We start from the raw sequence: 9,041 nt of genomic DNA on the forward strand, positions 1-9,041 counted from the left end.
CCACACAGCAGGATGTTTTATGTCCCACGACTGCTGACTTAGTCCCAAGGACATAGCCCAACATGCCTTTCTCTGTCTTCTTTCCCGCCAAAATTTCTGTTCCAGGGCTAAGCTTAATAGAAAAAGTAGAAGAAGAAGAAGAAGAAGAAAAGCCCATAATAGAATTCAAAAAAAGGTGATTGGTACCACTGGAATGATGATATTTGTGGCAGAGCCTTCCAGTAAAAGACCCCATGGCCTGATGGGGAGCTGGAGCTGTCTCAGCAAAGTACCTGGCTGGCAGGTCTCTCCTCGAGCATTTTTTTTTCTCTTTTGAGCAATAAAGTAGTCTCCCACATTGCTCCCCTGCTAAGAATTCTTTCCCAGCCAGCACACAAGGACCCATACTTTCAGTGGGCCTTTCCAACTTGGGTGTCTCTCTACCTGCCAACGAAAGTGACCTAAATGGGACTTTCGTGAATGAGGCTTACTCGAGGTTCCCTGGGACCGGACCTCGTGAACAGGACAGAACAGTGTGGCTGCCTCAAGGACTCCTTTTGTCCTCTTCATTCCCTTCTGACATGATTCACCGATTGGGGATGCCTGACTGAGTAAGCATTTGGTTGCTTTCTTGCTCTCTTCTTAGTCTTCTGTATTTCTTGCTGGCACTTATACCTGTCCCTGTCCTAGGTTCTGCTATTCTTCCTTCATTAGGACGGTGACAGATCAGTCTGATTCCTCAGGGATTGCGAGGCCGTGGCCGAGGCTACTCTGTGGCCCGTTCTCAAGACCTGGGTTTTCAGTTATCTCTACCTTTGGCCAAAAGGTGTCCCGACAAGGTCTTCCCAAAGGTTTTAATCTTCAGAGGCTCTCTTATTACTCTAAAATGTGGGCATGGAACGACCAGTTAAATACTATTAGATAAGTCACCAGAATTCTAGAAGGTGACCATGACAGGATAAACTGGTTTGTGGTCTGGGTTAGCATCCAGTCTCACCAGTTGGAAGAAAAAGACCACACTCCTTTAGGCATACAGTTTAAAAAAAAAAATAATAAGCCCCATTGCCTGCAAAAAATCCCCATTAGGTTTTTATTTTGTTGGGGTTTTTTAGCTTCCTTTTAATTCCAATTTCCTTCTTTCTTTTCACTTTTGTCCCCCCCCCCCTTTTCTCTCTCTCTCTCTCTTTTCTTGTGGGTTAGAGGTCCACAAAATTTCAGAGTCCTGGATGCAGGACACAGGTGAAGGATGTTGGAAAATTTGTGGGTTCATGTCCCACCAAGGAGCTTGGGCCTGATCACCCCTGGTGGGCAGGGAACTTGTTTCAGATGTGTGGATTCAAGTCCCATGGGTAGGGTGGGTTAAGTTCATGTTCCCCTTCAAAAGAGCCCAGGGAAGGGTCCTGTGACACCTGGGTATTAGGCTTCTGGGTTCAAGTCCCATTTGTGAGTTCAAATCCCACAGAGGAGCCTGTAGATCATGACCTAAGATGTCTGTAAAGCCCCTGTCTCTTGATCTGGCACACACTCTCTCTCTCTCTTTTCCACTCTCCAGCTAAACAACATGTCCTGGTGGATTTAGATACTTATTGCCATCCTGTCTCTCCTTCTGACTCTCGGAATGTTTTATAGGGCCCACTTTAGCTCTGCACCTATGCTCAGGAGGGGAATTGCTAGGCAGAGGACCTGGGGGAATTCCTACGGAGGAAGGCCTGCAAGGAATTTTGGAGTAAACTGGGTTGACTGATATTTTTTTAATGCGGCTTAAAATTGAAAATTTAAATTTAATTTTAGATTTTTAGTTTATAATAAAATGAAACTAAAAGAAAGCAGTAGATTGTGCTTCTGTAGCCTCCTAGCTCCCGGACAGGCAGCCACCCACTGGCACTCCAACTGACTTCCACAATTGGTATGGAGCCAATACTTGCAAGTATTTATCTAACCCCAAAATGGCCAAGATGAAACTTTTTTTGACATTCCAAAACTGATTTTTCATGCACAATTAAATCCAGCTGCCTTGATAAAAATCTTTTCAAAATTCTAACCCTGAGAGAGAAAAGCACTCCTAGGCGGAAAGTTGAAGTTATAACTCTTATCATGTCCTTGAAATGCAAACACAGCCCCCATTGCCTGAAACTATATAGCCTTGGTTCAATTAACGGACTCTAAAACCTAGGGGGAAGAAAAAGAAATAGCTTGGTATGATAAAATTCTTATAAGTAAATTAAATGCAAATGAGATAAGAGCTTTTGGGTGAACATTTTAGAAATAATTATGTTTTAGGAATGTCTGCTTAAAAATAATCTCTCCAGATAATTTGGTAACTTAAATTTTAAAATTGTGCTAAAATTAAGTTAAATGATGGAAGTTTATTGAATAGCTAGGTCATTTCCAACTAAAATAAGATATTGAAACATTAATTACTGAACATTGGCTTCCCTTTGCAGGGAAACTAAAGGTATTTAGGACTATTGTTGAATATGTTTGGTGCCACCCTGAGATATTCTCTATAATAAAGCACATATTTTTAGAAACTATTGGTGTTTGTGTCTACTAATCTACAGCATGCTAATGTAAAAGATAGTTCATAATTGCTTACTTCTTAGTTTTCACTAGAAATTAAGGTTTTTAAGGTTTAAAATGATAATACATGTAATTAAAGTACTAAAATAATAAGGGAAACATTTAGTGTGTCAGGAAAGTGAGATATGTGTTTTCAGCAAAAGAATGTATGAGGGATGGAATTGCAGTTTGTTAAGAAAAAAGCAAATGATTTTGTCCTAGAGCTGGTTATTTCTTGATGGGAAAAATGAGGAACAGAATGATATGGATACAGAAAGTGATGGAAGATTTATGGAAAAGGAACCCAGAGGTTCAGGATTGGGCAAGTTTAGATGGAATTTAATTAAGCAAATTAATTTTGTTATTAAAAGTAAACTAGTACAAGACTAGATTTGGTTTTCTCTTTCTGGTAAGAGGACAAAGTTTTCTTAAAATGTTAATCTTTTGGTAACAGATTGTAAAGTTTCTTTACCTCTTAAGTGATCTGTTCTGTATTTGCCTCTGAAATCTTCTATTGTTATTTTGGTTTAGTGAGTAAGTATTGTTTCACAGTGACCTATAATCTTATCTGACCAAATGTTCCGAAATTTTTTGACAAGCCTCCCAAATATCAAATTTTAATTAAAGTTTTTTTGACCCCCCCCCCACGCTAACATTGAGGGTGCTTTAAAGGGCCCCTAAATCATACCAAAGAAATATTTTAAACTAATTAGATTCATTTGTTATGTTAATTACATGGGAAGTATTGTTAAATGAGTAATAATTCTTCTTAGGTTATATTGTATAGGAAAATGTTATTAATATAGATATTCTAAAAATTATGTAGAATTCCTAAAAAATACTGGTATATCTTGGTAAAATGTTATCAGTCATAATTCTAGTTATTATCTTAAAATGTTGTATGCCTCAGCAGTAACAAGTTTCTTGTCAATTGCACTGTAATCAGGTTTTTAACTGTGCCCTTTTAAGTCTTTTTTTCATTCATAGACAGTTATGGTTTTATTCAGATTCCTTTGCAAAAATGCCTCCTCTTCAAGAAGATTTATAGAAAGGACTTTTTGACAAGTACAGGTTTCTGACTTTCAGATCATACTGCTGAACTAGGCAAAAAATTTAAAAAGTCTAATGAAAAACTTGATGGCTTTATAAAACTATTAACAAAAAGAATTAGTTACGTAAGACTAAATAAACTGGTAAATATGATTGTAATTTTTGGTTTCATCTGAACTATTACTGGCTTTTTATCTGTTTTTCCAGATATAAGGAAAAGATTTCCCTTTAAGCTAATTATGATTTACAGCAATTTGGTAAACTATACATTTGTAAGCAGAATTGAAACATTTCTCTTTTCTCTCAACTTGATCCCTCCAGAGACTGGAAACTCTTAGGTTCCCAACAGCTTTATCAGGTAAATTAGGAAGGCCACCTCCTACCAAGTAGAAAAATTTCAAGGTATTTTGGGGACTTCAAAAAGGGAGGAATTCATCTAAACCTATAAGGTAAAAGCTATGACAAGCCCTTGATGTGGCTTTCCTGGCCCTGGGAGGCCTTTTAAAATTTCAGTCTGAGACTTCTTATGAAAAGTCCCAGCACAGCCAGTTTAACAGAGCCTACATTACCAATTAATCAGGCTTAATTTGCAGACAAACTATTCCTAATTTGGCTACATTTGATAAAAAATGAGGGTAATTATATAGAGAAAAAGATTACGTTTCAGTGGATACTAAATTCTAGTTTTGTTCATTGAGGTCTGTATTTACTAAGACTCATTTCTCAGATCAATCCTTGCTGTTATGTTATATCCTTGCAAAGTTTAATTGAATTATTAAAAAGACACTCTAAGTTTGTTTCTAAAGCTTATCACAATAATCTGTCTTTGGATAAAGATCAGATGCCCCATGACCATAAGATTATGCGTACTGGAAAAGTCATCTTTTAAAGTTCCAACCTAGATGGAAGGACCTTATCAGGTACTCTTAACTAGCTCATACACAGTGAAACTAAAGGGAATTGATTCTTGGGTTAATTTCCACGTACGAAGGGCCCCTGCCCTGGGCTGGCCTATAGAGAGGACAGCTGACCTCAAAATCACCTTAAAACAATGCTCAAACAGGAAAAACTACTGGACCAGGATAAGAGGAAGATGACATCTGAGGTGACAGCAGACCCAAGATACCAGACCAGGACTGTATACCAATTACTTTAATAATTGCTCACACCTCCGCTTATGAACTAAAGGTATTTCACAATCGTATGCAGAGTTCAAGTTAATCCAACTGTTAAGTTTATGGTCAATTAACTATATCCAGTACTTCTGGGTTACCTTGGTGGATTTCAGCCCTCCAAGGCTCTTATTTGTTGGCCCTCAGGAATTTTGTTCTAGAAGAAAGAAATCATAATTCTGTTCAGGCCGCTAATGATATTACTAGGTGGGAGCCCTTCACTCGGTCAATTAATAATACCTACTCTGACCCTGGCCATAAATATGAATTTTCTTCTAAAGTCACTCAAGCTCAATCAGAGCAACGAGCAAAACTTCGGCCAAAAAAATGTCACCTCCCACAACTGTGGATGAACTTATGGTTCACACCAGGCTATGGTCAGCTATGTTTAAAGGCTCCCTTATATTGGGAACACTTAAACCATACTAAGGATAACCAGCCTAGTAGCACTAGGAAATTGGGCTGGGTGCCTTATGGACAATGCCAATCTATAATTTTCCTTAAAAATAAGGATTGGTACAGAACAGACGAAATCAGATAATCTGGGGACATACTGGGCTGCACCTAATGGACGTTCTTGACTTCTAACTTATGACCTTACACTACTGCTAGCTATACTATTTACACATTACCTGTTTTATAAAATTGTGTGGGGGGGGTTCTTATATTGCCAAATGTGTAACTGAGCCTCTGATAAAATGATGACTAGGTAATTTAAAGCTGTTAACCGGATACAAAGTTCTTTCTATACATGGTCTGTAAGTGTAATAGTGTGACTCTAGATATGGGAAGAAACAAGAGAGAATCTTTTCCTGGACCATAACAGACCAGTAAGACAGGAGGTCCAGAGACTTTTGGCTGCTGTTAATAAAGCCTAGTCCAGTAACAGTACCTGAGTGCCCTATCAATGAAATCCTCGTCTGACCCAGGAATAAGCATTCCTAGCAGCGTGAGACAAAAAGGTCATAAAATGTGTCCCAAAACCATAGTTAAATTTATAACCATAAGGGGACCCTGTCAACCAAAATTGGCACTTGTCTTCTGCCTCTACAAGGATTAAGTCACAAGCCACTACAGGGGTTGACCTTCAACACACCCTGAAAGGAATTCAGGGTGGAGACCAGGAACAAGGCACTCAGTGCTCTGAGAAAAACGCAAAACTGGCCTTCAAATAGTTATTTTCAGGAAAAGATTTTATAAGCCCAAATTCATGCATCTCCTCATATCTAGAAAAGCACTAAAATTATTAAAGGTAGCATTTGCTTCGGCCATTGAGGAGAGAAATGCATTTAAGGCAAAATGGAGTAGCTATGGTTCAGACATCCAAGATAAACCTAGGTGGCCATCATGAACGTAATTTCAAACATATTGCTGAGAGCTTGAATTTTCTGAGCTGTGTCAGACTCAGATGCCACCAGCCATTCTTAAAGCAGTGTCTGCTGGTAAAACTCAGCAGGATCCTACAGGTTCCTTTGTCAAGTAGACGATTAACTTTGCTATTTGAAACTTTATTTCTTTTCATGTTTCATGATTGAGGACTATCAAAGAAAAGGTGGGAATTGAGAGAGATGATTAGACAGGCTTACTGACCCTAGCTGATTATCAGCAAGGGAAAGGAAGTGCCAGGCTGTTGAAAAACAGGGTATTTCTCTTATCCCACAACTGGCTTCTTGATTCCAGGTACATAGCCATATAACTGGACATTTTTATGTTTCACAACTACAGCTTTAGTTCCAAGGACATAGCCCTACATTTCTTTCTTTGTCCTCTTTGCCGCCAAAATTTCTGTTCCAGGGCTGAGCTTAACAGAAAGAAAAAAAAAAAAAAGCTCACAGTAGAATTCAAAAAAGGTGATTGGCACCACGGGAATGAAGATAATGGTGGCAGAGCTTTCCAATAAAGGACCCCGCGGCCCAGTCGGGAGCTGAGGCTGTCTTGACTGGCTACTTGGCTGGTGGCTCCCCACTCGAGCTTTTTTTCTCTCTTTTGAGCAATAAAGCAGTCTTTCACATTGTCCCTTTTCCTCTGCTGAGAATTTTTTCTCAACTGGTGGGCAAGGACCCACAATTTTGATGGGCCTTTCCAACGGGGCGGTCTCTGCATCCTCCAGGGAGCCCAGCATCACACACGTTCTCTCCCTGAGCTCTCCAAGCCCCTGTGAGGCAGGCATTGTTCATTACTGTTCTTTGCTTCTTACAGATGAAGAAGCTGAGGGTGGCGAGGTGGGCAACTCCCCCCAGGCCCCTCGGCTGGTGTTCTGCCAGAGGCCAAGCCCTGGGCTCCCTCCTGCTACCCTTGGCCTTCATGCCAGTCAGGAGCAGAGAGGCCCTGGGGAAGGGGTTTGGGGCATGCCTCCTTCTGCTCAGGTTGGTGCTCACTCTCTCAGCTGGTGGCATCTGTCCCAAGCCCTGACTCAGACTGGATTGCTTCCCATGGCCTGCAGCAGTGAATACCCGATGAAGGCCCTGCCTTCCCACCACAGCCCAGAGGGCCCAGACACCTGCCCCTCTGCCTGCCCCAGGAGCCAGGAGGCAGCCGAGTGCAGGAGGCAGCAACAGAGCATCTCTCCCAGGGCCCAAGAAAGGACTGGTATCTAGATAGGTGGGAGGCGGAGGCAGGGGGATGACTAATGGGAACATCTGGCTTAGAGGGAGAATCTACCCAGCTGTTCAGCTGTTCTGCAGGTACCAGCCCCTGGCAGCCCACCAGTCACCCAAGCAGCACAGAGCAGATTGGCCTCTGGTCCTTTCCACTCACACTATGTGTTTTTGGTCATTCTGGTTGCCTTGACTGAATGCGGACGTTTCCCCAAATCTGCCCAACATCACATTTCCCTTGTTTCTGCTTTTCCAGGGAGAAGTGATAGCTCCTCTCACACATTTTATTTCAATTTGGACTTGGGTCAGAAGGTCCCAGTGCCTGGCACTGGGCTGGGCCCTGCAGAAACAAGACAAGAGAGAGGATTGCCCCTCCTTAGCCATGCCCCTGGGCTGGATGGAGATGGTCAGAATGCCTGGCATTTGGGGGAACTGAGCAGGGCCCTGGGATGCCTTGAGAGGGTACCCTGATTGGTCCTCCAGGGCCACAACCCCCACACCCCATCATTCTTTTCCCATGGAGCCCCTCTTGCCATCCCTACCCCACCATTTCCTAGAGCACTAAGGGAGGAGCCGAACTTGTCCCTTCCCCAAGGTCCATGGGTGCCCTTGTCCAAGTTCATGCTTGCAGAAGATTAGGAGCCAAGGTCAAATGTCGACCGGAACGAGATGAGCAGACAGTCCAGGCCCAAGCTGGGCCTGCAAAAACCCACCCTGAACAGCGATTTGGCTGTGCGCCCATATGATGTTATTCCAAACCATACAGTCCAGACCATGGGCTGGGACAGGTTGTCCCAGAGGGATTCCCTGTGGGCACGGTGTGAGGTTATCCTGAAGGGAAGAGATTTCTCATTTTCAATTATCTTGGGACACGGTCAGCCCTCAATGAGAAGTGAGAACTTAGCAGTGGGCCTTGGGTGAGACAATTAGTATTTGAGAAAGACAATATGAGTGACACAAGTTAACCATCTGATTTAATTCTAATCTTCCCCCCGAAAACACAAATAAGCAAAGAAACAAACTCTGGGCCTCCTCCCGTCTCCATCCACTCGGTTCCCCACGCCCCAGACTGAGGTGCTTCCTTGACTCTTCTCTTTCCCTTGCCCCTCATCCAACCACGGCTCCACCTTCACGTTTCCATGCTCTTCTCTCCATCTCCACTGTCTCTCCCCAGGCCCACCGTCTCACTCCTCTATCACCCCAGGAGCCTACCCCCAGCCTCCTGGCTTCACTGAGGGCCCCTGCAGTGCAGGAGCCAGACAGCACTCAGAGTGACCTTTGAGAAACAGAAATCAGAGGACACCACTCCCCGGTGTAAAATCCTTCATGACTCACCCGCATGTGGAGTGGCACCCATTCCCTACTCCAGGCTACTTCTGCCCTCTACTCACCCCTCTCCTTCTGCTCTGCCAATGCACCAGCATCTCTCTTACCTGTGCCTCCCAACCCTGCCTAGATATTCCTCCCCGATCTCCTCTTGCCTGCCTGGCTCCTTCTCACCATTCAGGTCTAAGATCAAATGTTACCCTTGCATCCCTGATCACCCATTTAGAGACAACCCCAGCCACTCTATCATTGTGTCAAGGAAATTCAGGGTGGGCTGTGCCTGAGAGAAAAAGTAAAATCTTATTGGCTTAAGCAAGACAGAAGTTTATTTCTCTTTGATATGAAAGTCTGGAGGTAG

Source organism: Camelus dromedarius, chromosome 16 (genome assembly GCF_036321535.1).
Source record: "Camelus dromedarius isolate mCamDro1 chromosome 16, mCamDro1.pat, whole genome shotgun sequence".
NCBI classification, from domain to species: Eukaryota; Metazoa; Chordata; class Mammalia; order Artiodactyla; family Camelidae; genus Camelus; species Camelus dromedarius.